Genomic DNA, 26,567 nt, shown 5'->3' with positions numbered 1-26,567 from the left:
CTGAATAAACTTGAACAGCGAGTTTTTTTTTTATTTGCATAAAAACCTATTCTATTTCTATTTCAAATTAAGAAAAATAGTATTTTTTATTTTCGAAAACCTATCAAACACATAATTGAGTCTTATTTTCAAGTGCTAAATCTAAAAAAAGAAGAAAAAATAAAATAAAATCATACAAATTAATAAAGAAATCCTTTAGCTTTACTTGTTCAAGAAAGAAGGAAAAAAACCCGTTTAATTAGAGTTCAGGTGTATGATGACAAGATAAATGGATTTCTACTAAATCTCTTCTAATAAAGCATCAAAGATTATATAAGGATTCTTAAACAAGTTGGCATCGATTAGCAAACGTGTTACAATATTTAATGGAAAGATGGATTTTAAACGCACTTTTATCATCTTATGGAAAGTAGCGCATTAATCTAACTCCACGCTCAAAATCCGCAAATCTACACAAGTCTCCACATATCACGATTTAAATCTTGCCAAATGGAGAAATTACCGCACTTTAGGCTGTGAATAAATAAAGTGACGACTAATGTATAATCACGTTTCAGAATATTCTATGTAGCATACAAATTGAAATTATTAAAATTAGTGAACTAGGAAAACTTCTCTGGGAGGCAGCAGTGCATCAGAATTGATTATTGAAAGGATTATGATAGAAGTTAACACTTCTGAGGTCTCCGATGCGAATCTAAGATATAAATGAATACATGAGGAACCAACCCCCAACTGTTTGTCAAATGCTGAAGCAGCCGAATGAGAAGAGGGCCGTTATCTTGAGTCAGGCCAACAGAATGTTTCAAATTCCCTACCATTGTTTCAGTGAAATGAGAAAGGTGACATTTGAGAGCTCTGAATGTGAGAGATTCGGTCAGCCATGTACACGGGTGATAAATTGAAAGCCCTACGGTGGAAGAATTTGACTGACTTGCTGAATGAACGGTGGTTATGCGTGTTTACAAAAGTCGCATCGCACGCTTACTTGGCAAATAAATGAATAGTGGAAAGGAAATACCTAATATACCAAAACGCCAAACATTGTGATGTACCTTCTGTCTCGAATTAGTATCGTAGACAGTTATTCCACTCGCAACTGTTATGTAATAACAGATAACGAGAACATTAATTACATGCCATAATTAGTTTATTTTGCACCCTAATCGACCATTTTTATTTCCATTTCCTTGTTAATACAAGCGCCATGAAATTAACTTTGATTCTGAAAGGATATAGACAGTATCTTAAAAACTTGTTGTTTCTGCGTTATTGCATTTTTATGAACACGTGTCTGCGTTTATTAATTGATACTGTAAAATTCAAATGGTATATATTTGAAAGCACATAGCGATCAAGTTTATCGCAGTAGTTTAGATGAGCGAAAATTAGATGAATTTAGCTGTGGAGTGAAAATAAATAATAATTTTGTTTTAAAGTGAAGAATTTAAAATGAGATGTATTGCTCTTTTTTCATGAAAAGGTGGTTTGGTTTATGTGATTACGGCAAAGCTTCATGGGCTATCTGCCTAAGGGTGATGAAATACCATGAGGAAAAAACGAAACTGCCCATGCAACCAGCCCATTCGCCGGAATTCGAACCCGAAATGAACTACCAGTGTTCACTGTTTTTACCGCTCGGCCGCTAGTGAGCCTTCCTTATGAAAAAGAAAGTGTACATAATGTTTAAGGATTTTTAATAGCTACTGATTAAAAAATTCAGCATTGCAGTTTTATGGAGATATTAATTCTTTCATTTAACTAATGAATGAGGAGAAATCAAAAAGAGATGTGAGCAGATTCAGGCACAGGTGATCCTCCGCATATTCAGAGTTAGAAAATAAAATGTTCATTGACCTTTGCGAGTTTCTTGCCCGCACCATGATAAATTTGGTTGTATCTTCGAAAACAGCAGTCGAAAATGCATCAGCATTGTTGAAAAGGATCATTAATTTTCTTCTCTCAGGGGAAGTAGCTATTGAGTTAGATTCTACGGATTTGTAAAAATTCTTCCACAATGTTTTTTAATATTTCTTTCCGAGGTAATACTTTATTTGAAGGACTTAATGAAAAGTTCTTTCATTTCTCAAATTAACGCTACTTTAACGACAAATAGCTTTTCTTATATAATATAAATATTTAAAAGTATAACAGGAAACCTGCGTTAACTGAAAATGAAATTTTGAAAATGTTTCATAGTAAATTCAAAATCTGTAATTTTCTATTTTTTATTAGACATTTGAGGAAAAAGTTTTTTTTTTGTGATCGTAAACGTTTGAATCACTTTTATATAAGCAATTTTAATTCAGTTTATTTCCAATTTCTCTGTACTCATGCTTTATTTGATCAGGCTCACCAGCGGCCGACTGGTAAAATCGCTGAACTCTAGTAGTTGAATCCGAGGTTCTAATCCCGCGAGCGGGCTGGCTGCGTGGGCGTGATTACGAGCTAGTTTCCCTCAAAAAATCCTCCACGAAGGCATTTCTCTCCTTAGGCGGATAACCCTCGAGGACTTGCTGTAATCACATAAACGAAACCAAACCTTTATTTGATTAATTGTTTTGTCGAGAAAAACATGTCAACAGCTACATTTAGTGGTTAGATTTAAACAAAGATTTTACTTAAATTATATAATAAATTTCTGACCAAGAACGTATGCAATTTGAAAAGAAGCTCTGTGGTTTGGTTTGGTTTGGTTTCACGGCAAAGTACGCAAGGGCTATCTACCTAAAGGGAGGGATGCCTTCGTGGAGCATGTTCTAAGGGGAACTGGTTCGTACACTCGTTACACAAGAGGAAAACCATGAAAATGCTATGTAGGCAGCCCATTCGCCGAGATTCGAACCCCGGACCGAACTACCACTGTTCAGCGACTTTACAGCTCGGCGGTTAGTAGGCCAACGAAAAACAAATACTATAATATAATTTTATTTGCTATTAATGAATACCATGTTTATTTTTTACTCAACGTTAATACGTATGTATTCAACAGAAACAGTAAACTTTGAAATTGAGCTTAACGAAGTTTTCCGTTTACATGCAGATTGCGAGAATGCTAAAACGATATGAATTAATCCAAAAAGTTATTATTGTATGTTTACGCCTATTGATCTTTATAATCTAGATTCTTTCTTCCATAATTTTTTTGTTTAATTCGTAAAACAATGATCACGTTTTTCGATAAAATACATTTTCCGAAATTCCACAGCGAATATTGTTGGAAATGCAAGAATAAATTTAGTTTCTTACTTGACGTTTGAAGAACATATACATACGGAAACCTAAAAGATTACAAATTGTGCTAATAATTACAAAGTTACAAATTGTGCTGATAGAAGGCGCGGCGGGTGGCATTAACAGGCTGTGAATAGTTGGTAACGCAAACTCTCGTTGCATTCACATCAAAAGAGATTCGAAATGTGAACCTTTTACTCAAACACACATGTCTCACCAGATACACGCTAACGAAGAATGAAATTTTCAGTCACTGTCTGTAGTGCATCACCGGAAATTGAAACACAAGCTTGACAAATAGCCTCCTCCAGCTCATTGAGTGTTAAAGGGTTGTTACGACAAACAATGTCCTTCAGTGTACTCCACAGAAAGTAGTCGCAGGGGTTGAGGTCAGGTGAATAAGGACTACAGTCGATTCCTTTTCCCTTAACTGCCGGATATTTCAATGCAATAACTCTATCATCTAAGTATTCATCCAGAAAGTCAAAAACTTGTTGTGTACAGTATGGACGAGCCTCATGTTGCAAAAACCACATTGTGTCTTGTTGATCATCGAGCGCTTGTTGAGTTTCGAGAAATTCTTTCAAAAGCGCAATATACCGGTCAGTTGTCACAGTTTCTCAAACGAAAAAGGGCCCAATGATGCCTTTGCAGAAGAGTGCAGCCCAAACGGTAAGTTTGGGGCTATGACGTCTGTAAACCATATTCGGCGGACATCGGAACCAAAAACATCAATCATGTCGAGCATCCTGTTAGCAATATCCTCTCTTTGTCGTTCAGCTTGAACTAGTATAGCGTTCCAGCATTTAATATTGCATGGAAACATGTTTAATGTCTTCCTCAGGACTCTGTAAGTGCTGAATGGCATGATTTTGAATTCAGCTGTAGGTAGGCGGACAAATTTATTCGGCTGATACAGAGAGTGATTGGGAATTTCATTCTCCGTTTGCGACATGTGTGTCGTGTGAAAGGTTCACATATCCGAATCTCTTTTGATGTGAATGCAATGAGAGTTTGCATTAGCCACTATGCACAGCCTACTTATGTTAACGCCACCCGCAGCGCCAACTAGCAGCACGATTTGTAACTTTGTAATTATCATCCCAATTTGTATTTTTTTAGGTTTCCATATCATATTCTTACGGCTTTTTTAATAAACATATCACTTGTTTCATGTTTTTATCTATCATCGGTTCCGAGTTAATTATTTTTAAAGTTAGGGATCCTTCGTGAAACATCCTGTATGTCGTTTTAGATCATTAATCTATTGTTTCTTTAAAGAACGACACTGCTTCCGAAAGTTAAGGAACAGCATGTTTTTTGTGTCTAATTTAAGAATGAAGCAACATAGAAACAAGAAATTTACAGGACATGTTCACTAAACTGTTCTTTGATGAATGCGATGTAGAATGTTTCTACAGTTCAACACAAACATGTACTATAACAAAAAAATGCACTGTTGGTAGACAATTCCAATCTCGGATAAATCACAATTTTTTGAGGAAAAATGGGTTCTTATAAGGAATGTGTCCATCTCTAGTTGCAATACATTGGCGGGAACGACGTTCCATGCTGTCAATTAAGTCAGTGAAACGGGAAGCAACTACCAGACATGAAGTAATCCCTGTTCAAGCTCATCTAACGAACTTGGAGGAGTACGTAAAGCAGCGACCTGTCTCCCAAGGTAATCCCAAAGATTCAGGTCTAGGGATTGAGCCGGTCATTCCATCCGCTTACTACCGTAACTCTCAAGATATTCTTCAGCAACTCGAGCTCGTTGCAGTCGCACAGTGTTGTCCATCAGAAGAAATCCAGGACAAATAGCAAAGGCATATGGGCGGACAAAGTGATCAAGGATCTCGTCTCTATATCTCACACGAGTCAAAGTTCCTGCATAAAACAAATGCAAGTCAGTGTAACCACCGAGAGAGATACCAGCCAAAACCATTATTCCACCACCTATGTAACTGTTGTCTTTCCACAATGTGGGATTGGTTGCATTTGGTGCGTTGTTCCTTCCAGATTAGCTGACGACCTGAATCACTCTCCACTGTGAATCGGAACTCGTCTGTAAAGAAATCAGACGCTCATTGTTGACTGGTCCAGGAGACGTGTTCGCTTCTCAATATAAAAAAGCACCTCTGGATCAAGGGGGCACAAACAACTGGTCGTCTTGCATACAGACTTGTATTATGCATATGTCTGCACACTGTAGTAACTGAGATTCTTGTTCCTGTTGCCACTAAATGATCTGCCATAAGGTGAGACACAGTAATGTTACTCCTCCTTCGGGCTGAAAGAGCTAAATAACGGTCTTGCGCAGGTGCTGTAACTCTAGGTCTGCCTAGCACACAGAATCCTCGGATTCAAACTGATTCCATAGTCGGTGCACCACAGTACGAGAGACATTGAGTTGTGAAGCAGCATCAGCTTGTGACATCCCCATTTCCATCCATCTGATTGCCCGCCAGCTCAACGAATCTGGTAAACGACTTCTCCTGGACTTTGATAGACTCTCCTGGATATTGTCCATGATACTGTAATAACAACTGAAGATCAACACTCGTGAAGAAAAATTATAATTTTTGCATTTTTTTCTCAAACTCCTATATAAGCATGCATTTCTACAAAATAAAAGTGGTAGCTACTGGTTTTCATATATTTTCTTAAACTTTGTTACTGTCATGCATATAAACTGTGAATTTAAGCGTTACTGACATTTTTGTAATTGAGGTGTGAAAAACATGCTATTCCTTAACTTTTGGTGGGCAGTGTATTTTAAAATTATTGTCAAACTTAAAGAGGGCGTCCCGTTTGCAGTATATATTTTACTTACCTAAAATAAAATACATTTTATGTCTTTAACCGATATCTAACTACCTTCAGTTACAATTTGAATTATGAAGCAGCAACTTAGTAATATTGTTCTATAACAAAAATCATTTATCTGTGCAGAAAATTTATTAACTCTGTTCCAAGCAATTCTTTATTTCAAATTCCGCAAACCCCTTTCTTATATAAAGCTGGGGCATGTGCTCTCTGGTATTATGTATGCATTTTCAGATTTAAATTTCGCTTATGTATGTACTTTCTTATAAATTATAGTATCATGTATCTGCATGATAGGCAGTTATAGCTACTTAAATACAGAGTCCAAGCTCAGAAATTATTTTTAAAAAATGTTAATCGCATCTTAGAAAGGCATAAGGCTTTGTTTCAGAATGATTTATGTTGGATAAAAATTATTACAACCTGAAATCAATAATTGTTTTTTACTTAATTTACTTTTGCCGCTAATATTGATAACAATGAGTACCCGATTTTGTTTAAGTTAAGAGAAAATAAAATTGTAGTGACATGTCTAGTTTCATTCAGAACTACTTCCTTTAATTCCCTAAAATCATAAACAAAACATCTGTTGTTATTAAAGTAAAAATTTGAAGGAGACACAGAAATCGATTATAATATGCAGTGTTTCATATCATATCTAACACGTGCTGATTTAAATATTTTAAATATCCTCCTGAATATCATCAGAAGTGGTGTATTATCATAGATTACCTACCATGTTGTTCGATATAAATGAAATTCATGCATATATAAATACCTGAAAAGATGTCTGCGGACTTAATTTCCTTAAATTTCGGACCTAAATATGCAATACCAATTATAGCATTTTTAAAAATAATGCATGGAATTCTGTAACTAGTTTCAGGATAGAAGGATATAGGGTTTTGTAAATACAAAACTTAATAATTCGTAAGATTCTTGTAAAGCAAATATTCCAAATTATGCTTTCATAAGTTAAATACAAAATATTTCATAACTTTGCGCTCAAAATTCACTGAGATATTTCATAACAAACTTGCTGATTTTTATCCATTTTCAGTGTCTATCAGCGATGAAAAATTGCAATATCTCATCATATTTTCCGAAGCAGCTATGAAATAAAAACTGCTCGTTATTGCGATTAATGGTTACGTACTTGTAAAATATTTACGCATTCAATTTTCACATACAGATTATAACATTTTAATTTAACCTATTAAAGACTGTACTTTATTAAAGTTTAGGTGTATTTACTAGTTGGAAGTCTTAGTCTAGAAGTTTTAGTGACCCAGAAAATTTCCCAGATTAATTTATGTTAGGTTATTGGAATACGGCTATATGCTTAAGGGAGGATGCCTTCGTTGAGGACGTTCTAAGGAAACGTGGCTCATATTTATGTTATACAGGGTAAAAATCACGAAAATCAGCCATGAAATCATTTAAGGAAATTACTGACACAACACATTTGTTGGTACTTACGTCTGCATGTTCATAGTTTGTTTATATGAAAACATGTGTCAGGTTTTGTAAATGAAATGCAAATTTAACATGTTTCCATATTTTTTTCCCTACAGATGTTGTGTCAAATCCTGTGGTGCAGTTTAATGTTTTGCAGAGCCACATACTGTGTTCAAGCTGATGAAGTTTCGGATTAATGAAGCCAGGATGCTATACATTTCCGAAAACACGTGCAGTACTGATGCCCTCAAAATATCACCCATTGTTTGTATATGATATTAAAATTACATACAGCCAAGCATGTTGTGTACTATTAGCACTCTTGTGAAATTGTAATTGTTTATGTGAAGTGTTGTGAAAACGAATGTTGAATCAAAGGAATTGCTTCTGAATGTATAACGGCTATATTTCATTTACGTCACTCAATCTGAACGTAAATTGAAAAATCTTGATAGATGTTTAAACTCTAAATATATTTGCTATATTATGTTACCGATGTATATGCTTTTACAGTTCTTTAAATGTGGTTTAAAACTGAATATCTATGTTTAAAACTGAATATCTATCTATTCAATTAGATACATTTCATATTATACAGCAGAAATGAAAGAACATTCACTTTTAGAACACGATACCTGAGTTCTTTTATTCGAACGTGACACAAATTTTAATTGAATTTAGAGTTTCACAAAAAAGCATTCGGAGCGTTTTATAGAAGCACGTTCAAGCTTATTTTTATTCTTTTAAGATAATATCGATGTTCATTTATCAACTTTCAAGCATGTTAAAATGCTATGAAATTAAATAACATAGAAAGTTTTTCATATTCTGTAAAGCACATTTCTTTTTTCCTTCTTAATTGGAACAGATGGGTTTATGTTTATGAAATAAGCTCAACTTTGAATTTTATGGAATATATATTTTATAAGTGTCGTTCAAGTTAAGGGTATAATTATGTAGTTAACCCATCTAGATCTCAAACCGGGGCAAATTGCGCTCTGAGACAATGTTAAAAGCATACAAAATAAAACAAATCGTGGAAGCTAATTCTGTATTGTGCTATTCTGTGTTGTGCTATTCTCTATTGTGCATTGTATTCTGTATTGCAGTGATTCATCTTTATCTTATATATGTTTTCCTGTTCCACAAGAAACTGACGTTGTTCCATTGCATTTACTTTCGAAAATATTAACTAACGATGACTCCAACCAATTAGACTCTAGACACCAATATATGATGGTGGATTTTTTTCTAAACTAAATTTGTAATTTGTGTTCTAATACCAGCAAGTTCAAAACTTGTGGATGTAGATCAAGTAAAATCTTCCGAAATCTCTGAATATGTCTCACATGAAGCAAACAATTTTCTGTTTATAAAAGTTGAAAAGTATTAAGTCTTTTTCTGCTTATATAGGAATATTATTGTCTGATTTTTTATATAAAATATTATCTTTATATAATCTTTAAATGACATCACTGGCGGAAGTTGAGAGCGGTCCCATCTGAGCTTTTGGAGCTTCTACGTTTTAAAGCATAGGGTACGTTTGCTATATTTAAAAATAGGTTAACATTTTTTAAGCATCTTTGAACTCTGGATCTCTCATGATTGAGATTTGTGTGGCCCCATAAATCCGCCTTTGACTAGCGCTTTTGCAATGTGAGATATTATTTGTCCTGTTGCAGATATTTCTATCGAAGTTCGCTCCACCAAAATGTTTTCTGAAGGGAAAAAACTTCAGAGCCTTGTTGATGTGAATTTTACCAATGTATTCTTGCAAAACATTATGCAAAGAATTCCATTAAAAACGAAAGACCATAATGAGTAAAGTAAAGAGCTAAACCAAAATTACTATTTACCTTCTGGAAAAGCTTAGTTTGGGAAGCAAATAGCAAAGTTCAAACTCTTAATGTGGCATTTTCTTAAGTTACGGTCAGAATGAATCTCAAAGTTTAGTTATGAGGAGAAAAGAGCTTTCAATATGCTTGTAGATTTATATAGAATCGCACAAGAAACAATTGTTCAATGAGCAAAAATAACATAGTACAATTCAATAGCAATCAATAGCACACTACTCGTAAAATGTAGCATAGATTAATAAGAATCAATGATCATAGAATAACACAGTCACTGAATGTTTAACATATGAAAGTATCATACTGTTCTTTCTTTTTTTTTAAACTTGTAAGGTTATTGGGATCTTTACAATTAATTCTCCATAAATACCTTTCCAGAATCCTAAAATACAATAAACGCCCCAAATTAAAATTATAATATTTACGAATTCTAAATTTAAGCTCGAAATTTTCTAGCGTAATGAAACAGGCTTAATAAAGAAAAGCATAACACACATTATAAAAATTTAAAAAATCTGTATCCACCCCTAATACTCTAATCACCATGCAAAATAATCACATATCGTCCTTTCTGATCAGTATGAAAAACTGAATATAAAACACAGTGTGGGGCCATGGGATGATTTTTTATATATCCTTTTTCACAGCATGTAGTTTTAAAATTAAATTATGTGTCCATGGAACAGGTATGCATTATTTCCACTGTATTCTTGTAATGTGACCTGCACAATGTATGATTTTAAAAATATTATAGTTAGTTTTGAAAATTTAGGATTACAAGTTATTTTATTATTATTTCTTAAATTTATAATGTATTTCTCTTTAAAATCTTAAAAGAGGTCTGGCTTTACATTTTGTTATTGCTTTATTTTGAACCATTCAGTAATAGAGTCTGATTAAATTTAGTGTCGTAGAATTAACGTTTGGTTGTGCATGGTAAGAAATGTGTAAGAAAAATTCCCAGTACAAGGTTTTCTTTTGATTGTATTTATAAGGAGTATCCTTTAGTAAGGAACGACGAAGAAAAGACCTTATATATTAATCTATTAGAAGTAAAAGATTTTCTACGCATTGAAGTCATTTTTAAGGAATTAGACAACTTTATTTGACTGTAAATGTGGTTTAAAAAAATACCAGTCTACTCTGCAGTTCAGATCAAATAAAAACTGCGATTTAGTTACGAAGCGCTTAAACGAAACAGAAAACAACTAGAAATATTTATAATAGCAAGCTTTCTTTCAAGCTCTTATTGATTCAGTAAAATAGTTAAACTGCATGGCAAAGTTCATCCCAAATCAAAGAGCCATCACGCTCAGTTTTTTTTTTTTTTTAAATGGCGGTCACTAGCTATTTTTAGCTTTCGCCAGTACTAAGGGGCAAGAAGTGGTGGTCATTTTATTATGGAGGCACCTAATAGGCGGCCACTATTACCTCATATGAGGGGGCAGACAATTTACATTCATGCCTTCTCCGGATTCGGACTCGAGACCTTTGGTATTGCACATGTATCAAACACATATATGTCGTCAAACGGAAACGTCACAGGCTTTGAAGGTTCTTTTAGCATGAATTAAAAACATTTGATTAAGAAAGGAGTTGCCAGAAGTAGAATCTGAGAATAAATCATATTTAAAGAGTTTAGTTTTGAACTATCATTAAAACAAGTGCCCACATTTGAAACATTTACCGCAGAAGGTGATCAACTATCATATTCATAGTTTTATATTCTTTACCATTTCTCGATTTGTAAATTAATAAAATTACATAGGATATCTCGATGTATAAATTAATAAAATTACATAGGATTTCTCGGTTTATAAATTAATAAAATTACATAGGAAATATATAAGAAACATTAAATGTGGAGCTATTGCTCCACATTTAATGTTACTTTTATATTTACTCAGGAAAATCTGGTACATTTTCTCAGCACAGAACAACTTTTCCGTGTTATTACTTCATTGAGAAAGGGCTAAGATAGCCTCCAAAATTTGCTTTGATTCTATTATTTATTTATTATTTGAAACTGTAGTGAGATTTTTGGAGACGGCAACGTCCTACAGACGAGTGGCAAAACATTCCTGAAAACAAAAATTAACACGGATATTGCAGATTTTAGCATTTTTCAATTTATTAACTTGACCAAAGCAAAAAAAATTAGTAAGGACTGCCTCTAATTTCATTATCGTGCTAAGATATTTTACCCATTAAGTAAGTCAAAAAGTTGATAATTATTTACATTTGCTATTTTAACCGCATTAGTGATTTTTTTTTTGGTCGAAAACAATCCATTATTATTATTTACATACCCCCCCTTTTTAAATCCTCCTTAAAAGTCATTACCCGGTATTTATCTTCGCCCGGTCTTTACTCCTTACCAGGCCTTTATTTTTGCAATTGTTGATCGTAGTCATATATTTCCAATTACAGAATTCTTTTAAATGACGAAAATATTTATGTTTCGGCAATGTCAAATTTCAGAATAAAATTAATATTTGACAAATAACGAAATCTAATTTTTAATGCTATCTCCCGTTTTTTATACTTATAATTGGTAATGTTTTACACTAGTTATGAAAAAATAAAATTATAAGAAATTTGATTCTCGTACGAGAAAAATAAATCGGTATATTTGATTTCAAAATTTGCAGTTTTTGATGTTATTTTCAACTTGCCTTAAGATATCGGTTGATTAAGTTAAAATAACTCGAGAAAATAGGTTTAAATGTAGTGCAGCAAAAAATGTGTATAATTTAATAGGCAGTACAAAGAAGTAATGTGGTGTCCACATTAGACGTTTAATTCAAAGTGTCATCCACGTTTATTAATTAAACTTAGGTCTTCATTCACGAAACTTAAGTTAAGCCATTTTCAAAATTAAAAAAAAAAAAAAAAATAGAAACACGACTGAAATTCACTGATGGTCTATCTCAAAGGAATTTCATGGAAACGTATGAGTATAATAAAATGCAGTTCCAAAATATTTAAAAAGAAAATAAAACATTAAAAATGATAAAAAGTGCTAAAAAGTAAAAAAGGAAATATAAATAGATAATTGAGTTAACTTTATTTGGTTCAATGCCTAGTGAATACGTTGGCAGCATGTGTATTTAGCGGTTTGACCCATATGTAAAGTGAGTATCAGAAAATTACGCTCAGCTATCCAAAAAGGCATCCTTTTTCTTTCGCAAAATAAACCTGTGAATTCTTTGTCATGATGAATAAATCAAAGGCCTTTGAGTTCATCTAAAGGAGCACATGCACGTAAAATGAAGTATTAAATTCTTCATGAAAAAAAGCTACAAATTATGTCTAACAAATTCAAGTTGAGAAATTATAAGGAATAATTAATTAGAAAATTACTTTTCGTTTTTAATTGGCTTAACTTTAAGATATGTACTCTGCTACTACCTACTACGGGAAGCCTGTCTGCCTTTGAAAAGGTGCTTTCTTGGGTGATTTTTTTCATGGGAAACGGATCTTATTTTCCTCTTTTTGCATCAGCCAGACCATCATTCATACAGGAACTTTTGTAAATGCTCTACAGATTCAAGACGCAAATACTCAGCTGGGAAAGCTAAAAAGAGAAAAACTGAGGAAAACGAAGTATATAAGAATAGAAAAGGTGATTAAAAATTTCTGTTCAGTTTTAGCAACTTAAGCACATTTCCAATTCTTTATTCAGGTCTCAAATTACAAAGGTTTTATCTGAAAAGATTCGTTTTGTTTCATAAATACCTTACAACCATTATATTAATAAAAGAGAAATATTTTTTCACACCATTCTGAATGATATTGATCAAATTCAATCTATTAGATACATTATTTCAGTATCTTAATGTATCTGCTATATCCCGTTCCAGAACGATAATAGGTTTCAATTTAAAGTCTAATGTCAATGAACGTATCATGGCTAAGGGAAAAAGTACACGATTTGAGGTAAATCAGAAATTCACAAAAAATGGCTTCCAAAATGCCGAAATAAGTTAACGAAAACATACTATAGAAGTAATAATAAAACATCAAAGTAAGTACCCTGGACACTTTCAAGCACTTTACAACAGTATTAACCCCTTCTTGTAAAATAAAAATAAAAATAAAACGGTAATATTTTATGTCTTTCATCCAGTTCGCCGGTACACAAAATTAATAAATTAAATTGCATTTTATATGCCCCAGTATTATTACTGAATCAAAGTAACTGTTAGACACATTTATGGTGTTGATCTAAATTGCATTTTATATGCCCCAATATTATTACTGAATCAAAGTAACTGTTAGACACATTTATGGTGTTGATCTAATATTCATTTTCCTGCACAAAATCAGACATATTTAAAATGACATATCCTCTGTACATATGTTTCATTATTATTATTATTATTATTATATAAGTAACTATTATTATATAAGATTTTAAAACCAGGGAAACTACATCATATACGAAAAATGTTCCAGTTAAAAATTTAAGTATAATGATTAAGTTAAATTGCCCTAATAGAAAGCTAAAAAAGGAATCAATAGCTTAGAAAAATGGGGATAGAAAATGTATAATACTTCTTAGAGATACTTAGTAGTTCGATGGAAAAAATGTTCAACAATTTTAAACAAAATATAGTCATGAAGAAAATACATTTTAACATAAATTACCATTCTAATTAGATTCTGCTGAGTTACTATAAAGGAGACGGAAAGTGAACGTGTTCTTCTTTTTTACTAATATGAATTCATATATTGAGAAAATGATAATGGTGAATCATGATGCTGCAATAATTAGACCTATTGAAAAGTAAGAAAAATCAAAGAAATGGCCAGAAGTTCATAGCTGAGGAATCATTTTAGTAGGAAAATATTCTGAGCACATCATATTATTTGCCCAAGGAACCAAATTAGAAGAAGCATGTAAGCTTCAAAATTGTTTTATAACGTTGCGCGCCTCTAATTAGCACGCAACCTAGAGGTGACTGTGTAAGCTTGTATAAACCACAGAGTCTTATAAAGGGTTTAAGTCCCTTATTATTCAACGTACTAAATTACAATTGCGTCCTCTTGACGCTTACAACTGTGCCAACTAGGCAGTCAAATAAAAATAAAAACCTGAAAAGAAAGTAAAGACAATATTCTAACTACGAGGCTCTCTAAAGTAACTAACTCACCGCGTTTTACAAATACCGCAGCTAATTCAGCAGACTTGAAGCTCACTGGAACAATTGCAACTACTTCCCGCCAAGCACATAGGCCGCAACGCGGGGTTCTTTAATTCTCGATTTCTACCTCCGCGCTCGCGAAGTAAGAATAACTCTCTCACCGAACTTGTTTCCTTCTATTTAAATCATACTACTTCCGCTGATAATTTGAATGCTTGCGCGTTCTACTCAAATTTACATATTCTGGCATTGGCAGTTCCAGGGGAAAGTAAGGATTGACAGGAAAGATAGTTTAAACTTAAAATAAATGTTAGTTAAAATAAATATAAACCCTACATTTGCCGCTGCCAGAATTTGGAAAACTTGGAAGCAGGTCCTACAAACGACCTGTTGTAAGTTTATCTAATTCTGAACTAACTGGCGAAAGCCTCGTTTACACAAAAAAAATCTTATGTAACAATTAAAATTCTGTTAGTCGTTACGAAGCTTTCTTCTTACAGCAACTTTTCCTGGACTTCATCAATCAATCTTGGTCTTTCCTTCCAGCATCTGGAAGGAATAAGTATCAGTATCTTTCTACATACATTATAATTTACACTTTCTTGACACAATAAATTTTTGTTTTTAACGATTCGTTTTTCTTAGTTATTGCTTACTTCACATTCATTCAATTTTTCAAGCATTAATTTAACTTTACCCTGGCTCTCCACCGTGTGTGGTGTCAAACGGGAATATTCGTGTTTTAGTCTTACAACACTTCCCCTAACCACCATGGTTTGTTAGAATTCACCAACCAAATAGACACACCTTACTCGACATTCTACAACTCAATGAGCTACTTTAATATTCTTAAAAATTCAAATGTAGGTGGAGAACCCTACGAAACACATTCATTCTAGCTTCCCCCTCATTCATCTTTAAACATGCAGGCTTTCGCTCTAAAGCATGACTTTACAGTTTAATACTTAAATTTTGACTTCATTGCATTCACTTTTAGCATCTACAATTTTATGCTTCTAGACTAAATTCTACTTTTACATAACATGCAAGTATTTACATACATTTACAAAAGTTTAATATATATGCTTTTTACAATTTACCATAAAATGAATAAGAGAAAATAAATTTTTACTTTACTCATTCTTTGCCAAGCTGGCGGCACTGGAACTAAAATTCTTATTAGTACAAGAATACGAAGTTATTTTTATCTCCGGCCAAATTTTGGCTTTAACCTACCAGAATTAGTCTTTCGACCAACAGAAAATGCTTGTTTTTAGCTTTTACACTTAAAGAAAATAATACTTTTGCCTTAGCTAAATAAAGTAAAACAAAACTAAGTCTCAACCGAGACATGTTGACTTTCGTCAAAACATAGAACTTCGTACTTATGCATAACATTTCGGAACAAAAGAGAAAAAAAAATTATAGAAGGTTTTAACTTATCTTTGAGTTTTCGATGCTTGAAACTCCGTCATCCGTTTTTGACAAAATTGATCCCAAGTTAGAGGTGTCATGGATGTCAATCTTCTCGTTATTGATCTCCGAGTGTCGTCCCCGTTGCTCTTTCTTTTGCGTCCTCTACATGCTGGCCTCTTGACGGAGTAATCGTCTGGTTGTTGGCCTTTGCGTTTCTGCCTGGGACGGCTGGTCTTGACGTCCTCCGGTCTGGAGTCCTTGAATTTCTTCTGTTCCTCGTACTTCTGTGCCTCCTGTTGGCGTTTCAGTTTCCGGAACGGCGGCCTTGCTGGCACCTGACTCTGTGGCCGTGTGCGCGTTCTCCTTGATGTGTAATTTCTCCTGCCATCTTTTGTAGGTGGTGTTTTCGTCTTTACCACGGTTTCTTTACCCGGTTCATCTGTATTTTTGTTTTTCTTAAACGCCGGAGTTTGAAACTCATTTTTTCTTTTTGATACCGACGTCCGGGTTGTAGAAGTGCTAGGTCTCTCTTCAGTTCTCCGTTTCTTGGGTGGTGGAATAGTTGTTGCAGTCTCTGGCCCTTCTATTTCGTTTAGACTTGAGTCCTGCAAGAAACTTTTAAGGATTTCAAAATCATTTGGATTATAGTATTTTTTCACCTGGTCGGGACTTGCTTTACAGATTTCCCCTCTCTCGTTTTTAAGATATAAGACTACTCCTTTGATTTCCTGAATTACATAGGGGCCTTCAAACTTTGGAGCTAGCTTTGCCATAAAATTGTCTGGGGCACTTGATAAAGAAAATTTCCGTTTCAATACTTTATCCCCAACTTTAAAATCTGCTTCACGGCGTTTTCTATCGTAATATAACTTTTGTCTATTTCTTGCCGTATCCGAGGTTTTAAGCGCCTGATCAATTAGCTTTTGCACGTCCTTTTGTTTGAATTCCTGCTCTCTTTGTTGCACAAAGAATAATTTATCTAAAGGCGTAATTAACTTTCTGCCTAAAAATAATTCTGCTGGAGTTTTTCCCGTAGTATCATGATGTGCCGTTCTTAAAGCATAAGCTAATTCATTTATGTAGCCATCCCAGCGCTTGTGATGTGTGCTAACGTAACTGCGAATTATTTTTACAATGTTTTTATTAACTTTTTCTGCTATGTTAGCCTGTGGTCTATACGGAACCATTTTGATATGGCGTATATCAAGTCCATTGCATATGTTTTCAAATATTTGACTAATGAATTGTTTTCCGTTATCGCTAATGACTTTTATCGGTGCACCGTATTTTAAAATGTATCTGTGTAAGAATGCATCTGCGACTGTTTTGGCTGACGCGCGTTTAAGTGGAACAATTTCTATCCATTTTGAAAAATGATCTACTATTACTAAAAGAAAACGATTTTTATTTAACTCGCTCTGGGGGAAGGGACCAAGGAGATTTATGCCTAAAATTTCATTCGGAAATGTAGCGCGAATGCTATTTAAGTACCCGGCCGGGCTGTAATTAATATCATTTATTAACTGACATTGATTGCAGGACCTGACATACGCCGTTACTATTTTGTATAATTGCGGGAAATATACCGCCTCGCGTACCCTTTTTAAAGTCTTTCTGACCCCGAGGTGGCCCGCTGTTTTTTTTTCGTGCAACTCCTTCAAAATGCTTAATCGAAGCGAGGCTGGGATGACTGGCTTATACTCAAGATTTTCGTTCGTTGTTTTCGTATAGAATAATAAATTATCTATTATTTCATAGTTTTTTGCTCTATTTCTTATCGCATCGATATCTGTATGCTCAAAGCTTTCGGGGTCTTTCAAATAAGCATAGATATTTCCAAATTCAGGATCAGCTTTCAGTTCAGTAATAACCGTATCTCTAGAATCTAAAATTTTTGAAGTCAACACAGCGCATTTAAGTTCATAACCTTCATTGTCCAGTTTTATACGAGAAAGTGCGTCAGCTACATTGTTTTCCTTGCCCGGTTTATATTTTATTGTGATATTATATTCTTGGAGTTTTAAAGCCCATCTTATTAACCTGGGCGTTAGGTTTTTTCCCGAGTAAATTCTACCAACCGCCGCATGATCCGAAAAGACTGTTACTGGCGATTTGCCGAAATAAACTCGAAATTTGTGTACAGCCATTAATACGGCTAATGTTTCTCTTTCTGTAGCTGTATAATTCCTTTGTGTTTGATTCAATGTTTTACTAAAAAATGCCAGCGAATGGTTATTTTGCATAAGAATCGCACCCACCGCATAGTCTGATGCATCTGCCGCAATTTCCAGGTTTTCGTCCCCCTCAGGGAATTTTAAAACAGGGGCATTAATAAGCGCTTCTTTTAATCTTTCAAAAGCCGTGTTAGCTTCCGCTGTCCACGTAAATTTACTCTTTTTTCTTTTGATTACTAAGAGTGGTTCAACAATATTAGCGAAATCTTTTATGAAAGATCGATAGTAAGAACATAGTCCAAGGAAAGACGAAAGTTTCTTGGCGGTGTTGGGCGGTGGGAAATTCTTAATAGCTTTTATTTTTGAATCTTGCGTTTCTATACCCTTTTGCGAAATTTTATAACCGAGATATTTAAGTTCTTTAGTTGCGAACTTGCATTTTGAGGCGTTAATTGTAAGACCGGCCTCTTTTAATAATTTAAAAACTTGTTCGAGGTCACTAATGTGTTGTTCCAACGTACTACTCGTTATAATTATATCATCTAGATAAATTAAAGTTGATTTTCCTAGGACAGGCTTTAGAACAATGTCCATAGCTCTCTGGAATGTTGATGGGGCCCCACACAACCCAAAAGGCATGCGTAAAAATGCATAAGTGCCCGATTTTGTTATAAACGCGGTTTTATGTATATCTTCGGGTCTCATAGCTATTTGATAGTAGCCAGACGTTAAGTCCAAAGTAGACATATATCTCGTCGATTTGATCTGTCTAATGATCTCGTCTATAACCGGCAAAGGGTAAACTGGGAATTTAGTTATGCTATTTAGTTTTCTATAATCGATAGCAAACCTCCAAGCCCTTTTATCCGAAGGAGGAAACTCGTTCTTTTTCCTACATACTACGACTGGACTCGCGTATTCACTATTTATGGGCGTTATTATTTTATTCTTTAACATCTCCTGAATATGTTCTTCGATGATTACGTCTTTTTGTTTGTCATAGCGGTAAGGTTTAGTCCTACAAGGTTTTTCGGCATTTAATTGAATCTTGTGAGTCACGATCTGACAGTTTCCCGGTTTTTCTGAAAACAAATGAGAAAAATTACTCACCACTTGCTGTATTGCTTTACTTTCCTGGTCATTCAAATGGCTAAGGTCCAATTCAGGTGTCTCCACCGGTTCCACCACCCTCTGGTCCATCTCCAGCACCACGGAACTATCTTGAAAATTTAATTTGGCCCTCGCGGCCCTTAAAAAGTCCATACCTAAAATAAGAGAGTGTTGGAGGTCCTTCACCACAAAAATTAATACTTTGAGACCCTCCTCCTTTATCTGTAAGTTCAATGATACTTTCCCGATGCAGTGACATGTTTTTCCTTGCGCCGCTATAATTTCCGTATTTCTGGTTTTAAAGAGTCGTATCCTAAAAAAATTCTTTTTGAAGAACTTTTCACTCATGAAATTTCCTTCAGCCCCTGTATCGATGAGGGCTTCTACTGGTACATCGCCAACCAGGACTTGTATAATTGGTAGCTGCGAGTTTTTTACGATGACTGTATTTAGATGTCTATTTGAGGGTTTTTCTAAAACTTCCGGGATCTGGAACCTCCCTTTCACAGGCCCCTCTAGTCGTTTAAAGCTTTCCTTTCAATCTGTGTCTTCTGGGTACGCGGATGCTTATTTTCAAATTTTCTTTTTGGGCCTTGACCTTCGAGTTTCGATGCGTTAGCTTGATAGTTCTTTCCCCCATATGAGCGATTTCCATTTCTGGTTTCCTCCTTCCTTCTGGTACTTTGAGAATATGTTTCCCCTCTCGCTCTTTCCGCTATTCTGCGATTTTGAAATTTAACCGCCAATTCGAAAAGTTCCTGCAATGTGGTTGGGTTTCTAATTTCAAAGTAGTCTTGGACAGCGGGTAACAATCTTGGTAATATTATTTCAATTATCTCCGCATCGGGTTTTTTCCCATACAACATATCCGTTAGTTTGATTTTTCGTAAAATAAAGTCCGTTAATTGTGCTGTATCCCGTTGATAGAAACTATATAGCTCGGCTTCCAGCCGTGCGCGATCTTTCACTATGGGGAAGGCTTTTACTAACGATTTTTTGAAATTTTCAAATGTATACGTCGGGCTTCCAAATTCACCTAGTAGAAATTTTCCTATATTTTTCCACCATAGCGCGGCCTGTCCTCTTAGTGCTGATGTGGCGATGGCAACTTTTTGTCTTTCAGGCACAGGGTAGAGCTGAAAGTGGTTTTCTATACCTTCTAAAAATACGGACACCGAATTTTTTCCGTCGAAATAGACGTTTGGCTTGATTGATGCTCTCAAAGTCTGGACCAGGTATCCAAATCCTTCTAACTGAGTTGTCATTTCTTGGTGTTGTCCAGCGGCTTCCATCCAGTTTTCGGCCATTTCAGTTCGATAAGTGTTCGGGCGCCAATATAACGTTGCGCGCCTCTAATTAGCACGCAACCTAGAGGTGACTGTGTAAGCTTGTATAAACCACAAAGTCTTATAAAGGGTTTAAGTCCCTTTTTATTCAACGTACTAAATTACAATTGCGTCCTCTTGACGCTTACAACTGTGCCAACTAGGCAGTCAAATAAAAATAAAAACCTGAAAAGAAAGTAAAGACAATATTCTAACTACGAGGCTCTCTAAAGTAACTAACTCACCGCGTTTTACAAATACCGCAGCTAATTCAGCAGACTTGAAGCTCACTGGAACAATTGCAACTACTTCCCGCCAAGCACATAGGCCGCAACGCGGGGTTCTTTAATTCTCGATTTCTACCTCCGCGCTCGCGAAGTAAGAATAACTCTCTCCCCGAACTTGTTTCCTTCTATTTAAATCATACTACTTCCGCTGATAATTTGAATGCTTGCGCGTTCTACTCAAATTTACATATTCTGGCATTGGCAGTTCCAGGGGAAAGTAAGGATTGACAGGAAAGATAGTTTAAACTTAAAATAAATGTTAGTTAAAATAAATATAAACCCTACAGTTTAAATAAAACATAATTTGATGCATTTACTCAATCAGGTTGTAACTCGTGCTCATTAGTGTTTTTGAAGTAATCAAAATTATTTAACTTCTTTAACATTTCATTCAGTTTTTTGATAAGCATGTCTTAATATTGATAAAATTAAATACATACGTTTTTATAAGAACGTTACATTACTATGTTATAGCTGGAGGAACTTGAAAAAAAATGCTAGTTTAAAATGTTTTTTTCAGCTCAAAAGTAAAAACTGCTTCACTTAACTTTGGAAATTGTTTCAATAACTTATGGCAAAATTTTTCATTTTGCATTAATATAAAATATCGTTTAATGAAATCTTTTAGTTTGTTAATAAGGCCTAATGACCTATTTGGGAGTAATTTTAAATTAGAATGCTTTTTTTGGCGTAATGGCAAAAGCAAAGAACACATGCGAAACATTGTACATAACAATGCAGCTTATAGCAAAGCGAAATAATAATTTATCAAAATGCAAAAATTAAAACAAATTAGCATAACTTGTTAAAATCCTATGTAATCATTCACATAGTTTTAAATATTAAATTTAAATAAGAACAGAATCCAACAATTTATGTGAAAATATCATTACTTTTCGTGAAAAGCAAACTCTCGTCTATCGTTAACGCAAAGGGTAAAAATTTTAACTTTTTGATTTACTGAGTGCAGCTAAACATACATACTTAAGATAAAGTTAAATAATATTTATTAAAATTTTCAAATTAAGATTAGAAAAAGGAAAAAAGAAAATAATTATTGAAAGCTCATTGTCCGGTGATCCTCAACCGATTTTCTGGAAGCACGCATTCTATAGCCTAAACATTTTTCATTGATTGCAATACTGGTGCTAATGCTTATAGAAATTGTTAGTTAAGTATACTATAAACTACGTGAATTATACTTATCACATTTATTTATAACTTACAAGAATAAGATACATAACAGTTGAGATGGATCATATGGACATAAATTATATCAATTATGTGTATTACTGAAAAATAAAATAAAGGCATAAAATGTTAAAAGTTCGTATATTACTTTTTAAAACACACTTTGTTAAGCAAACTATTGTTTTAGTTTGAAAAATTAGTTAAAAGCCTTATGCCATATCTAATGGCAGCATCTCTGGCAACTGCCAATTAACCAGATCGTGTGGATGAAAATTACACTGGCAACGCAAGCTGCCGTAGTAGACCGCAAACCATATATGGAAGACGTTTCTATTACAAAAATACAAAATTCCTCCTATTTGCGTAGAGAAAATTGTTAAACGTGAAGCTAGTCCGAATGTAATGCTATTAAAACCGAAACATATAAGATCTTCAGAACAGAAAAATATACGTAGCCTGCTTTTATTTCCTGAGTAAGAAAAATTCTCTTTACTTGTTCTGTTGCATTTAATGTAAATCAAATATTTATTGACTTATTCTCTCTTGATACCTAAATGTATGAATATAACGTTCTATTTCATTGCCGTAGAGGAAAATTCCAACTAATAAAATATTGAGTATGCTTTAATTTGTTAAACGCAAAATGCTCCTTTACACACGAAATGTGGAGATTCATTCTGTATATTTAAGAACAAATTTATAGATTATTTCTCGGTGCTTATTAGCAATGAAAATTTGCAGTTTTTCTAACAAATTTAGGGCCCGCACACACACACACATACAAAAAAAGCGTTAGATGGGGACCGAAGCACAAAAGTATTGTCAACAGCTTTATATAAGATATTTTATGTCGTTTCCTTTAGTCAGACGTTTCTTTTTAAACTTTTGTAACGCTAAAGTAATTTCTTAATTCGTGTTTGTAATCTATATTTCCAGTGATATTTGTTACTTTGATTAAGAACTTTTTTAATTCATTGTATAACCAGGTGTAGCTCCAAGCATAGCGTCATTGTATAACCAGGCGCCGATTTTCGGAAGGCGCCGATAATATAATACTAATATAGTAATGAAACACTTTTTTACCATGTTCATATTATATGATATTTTGAAATCTTGCTATTAAAGATACATATCCTATTTTCTTTCTTTTCAAACTGTAATCATACGATATTTTTTCCTTACCCCTCATTTCCAACCTTGCTACCTTCATAATTATCAGCAATATATTTCTCTCAAACCATGACTAAATTAAAATATATTTTTTGAATAGTTATTGTGTTCATTTTATATGAAGCGTCAGTTATACTGACTTTCTAAAGCACCGAAAATCTTGGAGCTGTACCTGCATATATGATTTTGTGCTTGTTATAAAACAGTAAGAGGAAAATGATAAATGTCTTTCTTATAATGTTTCGCGACTTAATTTTAAATCCAGTTGATTTAGTGTTAATGAAGTTTCTTCTGTGAGTAAAAAATTTGGAAGAAATGAATTTTGAAAGCATTCTTTAAATTAATGACTGCTTTCTTTGAGGAGTCTGGACGTCTTTCGTGTATGTTCAAGTTTGCTTGCAATGTTCCTTTATTTGCGAACGAATGAGTATCTTTGTCTGTAAAGTGAATTAAGTGACATGAATCTGAGTGTATTTAATGATATCTACAATGTATGTGAAGAATAAAGGTTGTATCGTATGTGCCTCGACTTGTCTAATTCAGTTTCCTTATCCTTAATATGCCACGTCATTTAACAAACGTCATAAGTGACGTCTACTGCACTGGAAAATTGAAAAGGCATAATCCTGTGACGTGCCTTGAAATCGCGCATAAGTGCATTACACAGACACACTTACGCACGACGCGCGCACACACACACACACCATCACATACACGTGCACGCACATAAGCACTTTCACACAGGAAGTTCATGAACAAAGTTCTCATTTTGAAAGATTCTGTAGGAGAAACTGTCGTTTAGCAGGCCTTCAAATTTGTATAAATACTTTGAGAACACGAAATTTTATTCCGGAAGAAAATAGTTTTTCAGATCTTGCCGTTTAAGAGGGCAAAATAACGCTTTATTACTACCAAAGGCAACATAGTAAATCGAAACATTTATTGCTGATGTAAATATTGTCCGACACTGTACTGCCTGTCGTTTCTTGTTATAGCCTGGAATTGCAAAATTTCATGTTTAAAAGAAGTTAAATGATTAAGCGTTTCTGTCGCGATAATGAAGGTATGGCGAAAAATGTTTACTTTCAGATACAAACATAGTTTCCTGTGTGCTTACTAAAGACTATTATGTGGAGTAACTGGATTTCGAGGGCACTGGTCACGCTGCTAAAAAAATGGCGATAGATTATATTTTCGTCGTTGGAATTTCACTGATAATATTTGCGAAGACTACAACTGTGCACAAAATTTGAGGAATTCGGATATTGACACCGCTGCAGTGTCAGAATCATGTTGTTTTAGCAAATTCATGCATATCGCTGAGCATTGAGGGAACTTTTAATAAAACTCGGAAGACCTAGCTTCTCGAAAACGAATGGTTTAAAGATAAACATATCTGGAAACACCTATCACCTTTGGAGAACAGAGCAAAATTTAGTAAATTGTGCATGATTTTTCACTAGCTCAAATTCTTCAATTTCCCATATTGGTAACACCTAGGAGAAGCAAATAGGCTTTGTATATCTGCAAATTTAATCATGGACATCCATGTCTGGCTTCACTTCGAAGCGAGAGTGTGATGCCAGTGTTTCTCGTGCTCTAGTGTCAAAAGTTATTGGCGTAATTTTAAAATTTGCTTTCATTTGTATTTTTTCTTATTTTAATTTCGAAGACCATGTTTACAGGGTGACCTAAAGACGTGGCGATTCACTATGTTTTATTGCTTCAGGTAATACTGTATACTACATTACCTTTCTGTAAGGTTGTAGCTAAAATTATTGTTGAGTGCCTATTGACTGTTTTAGTCCTACCATGCCTAATAGTCTGATGTCATACTTGGTGGTGCAGTAGTTATATCTTCTGAAATGTTAAGGTAATTTTGCCTACGCTGTTTGCAAATACTGCTGAATTTCCAATAATGTATTACCCTGAGCTTCCACACAGCTGCCATTCTGATACAAAACTCATAATGCTATCTCTTCGGCTACAAATACATTATTTTTTAAAATTCGTTACTTCTCACTTTTAGTTTGAAACACATTCGGCACGATTAGTTCTTATTTGATAGGTTCTTTATTTCCTCCAGTTTTTGCGTAAAGAATTTCGAGCTTATATAATTCTCATAGTTTGAAATCTCGTATGCATCACAGCAGAGAGTTACTTAGCAAAAAGCTTTTGAAACTACTTTTAACTTTAATTAAACACAATTTCATGGACTTAACAGTACTGAATTTGTCTAATTTGAAGACATTCATTTTGAACAACAACTTCTCTTACACATTTTTTTTTGGATGTAAATATCAGTTTCTATATATAGTGCACCATGTTATGTTACCGGAATAGGGAAAGATAAAAGTAAATTATACAGATTCTTACCAAAATATAACAATTTTGCAGCAGAAATTCTGCCTGTGTATCAGGTAAGTGTTGCACAATTTTCTCCCTGCGTGCATGACTAGTGAATAAATGTTGAATTTAAACGAAAGTCTCAGAACTATATGTTAGTAATTTTCATAAAGGAATTTATTAAATTTGATACACAACAATAGATTTTTGAATCAAAGATTTTCAAGCATTGGATTCGGTACGTTTTTTCTGCACTTAATAGTAAATATTAATATAAGTTTAAATGAAATAGAAACCTAAAAACCTTTCTTTATGACTGAATGAAATTCTTTCTTACATACTTTGTGGATTTTACTTACTACACAAATAATTTATAATTTATTTATTTCCTCAAAACTTTTACGAAAAATAAAGAAATTTTGCCAATTAATAAGGGAGCATATACAAATATTTAAATAGCAGCAAATACACTGTGTTAAAATAAGAAAAGGATCTATAAACACATGATACAATAATAAGGAAACTTCATATGAGCCATAAGATGCCAAAGATAAAGAAGTGATTAACATTCCATAGCAGTCAATGTACTTACGTAGATCAAGAAACATAACATATTAAGGTAGATATACAACCCTTCTGGAGCAATATATGAGAATATTCTGTCTCGCATGGACTCATGCAAATGTCAAAGGCTGTTACGTGCAATTTGTTTCAGATATTCGATAACAGTTTATTAAATTTATGTACTCTGTGGGATGGTTGTAAGTGGCATTCAACACGTCCATTATGGGTTTGACTGAGAAAAGAGCTGGAGATATGTCAGGCCGATGTTCAGTTTGGTTTATTTTGACCATGGCAAACTACTCTGGCGTTATCTGCCTAAGGAGATTGGTGTCTTAGGGAACTTTCTAAGGGATACACGTTACCATGCTGCAGCAAGTCCGTTCATCGTAATTCGAACCCTGGACCGAACTGCCAGAGTTGAGAAACTTTACCGCTATGCTACTGGTGGGTATCAAACCACGGA

The 26,567-nt window shown here is 34.0% G+C and overlaps 1 protein-coding gene across 1 annotated transcript in view; it reads left to right on the top strand.

Annotated features, from left to right (window-relative positions):
* The window catches only part of LOC118199469 (neuroligin-4, X-linked-like), a 624,820-nt gene extending 616,252 nt beyond the window's left edge, over positions 1-8,568 (top strand). The window contains exon 8 of the mRNA XM_085809401.1: positions 7,638-8,568. The gene's annotated coding sequence lies outside the window, so the exon portion shown is untranslated. The remainder of the gene's footprint in view (positions 1-7,637) is intronic.
* The last annotated feature ends 17,999 nt before the right edge of the window (positions 8,569-26,567 follow it).

Source organism: Stegodyphus dumicola, chromosome X2 (genome assembly GCF_044657685.1).
Source record: "Stegodyphus dumicola isolate Sdum_Otavi_A_Nest chromosome X2, ASM4465768v1".
Lineage (NCBI taxonomy): Eukaryota > Metazoa > Arthropoda > Arachnida > Araneae > Eresidae > Stegodyphus > Stegodyphus dumicola.
Note: the sequence above shows the minus strand (reverse complement) of the source record. Positions and strands in the feature narration are given on the sequence as shown.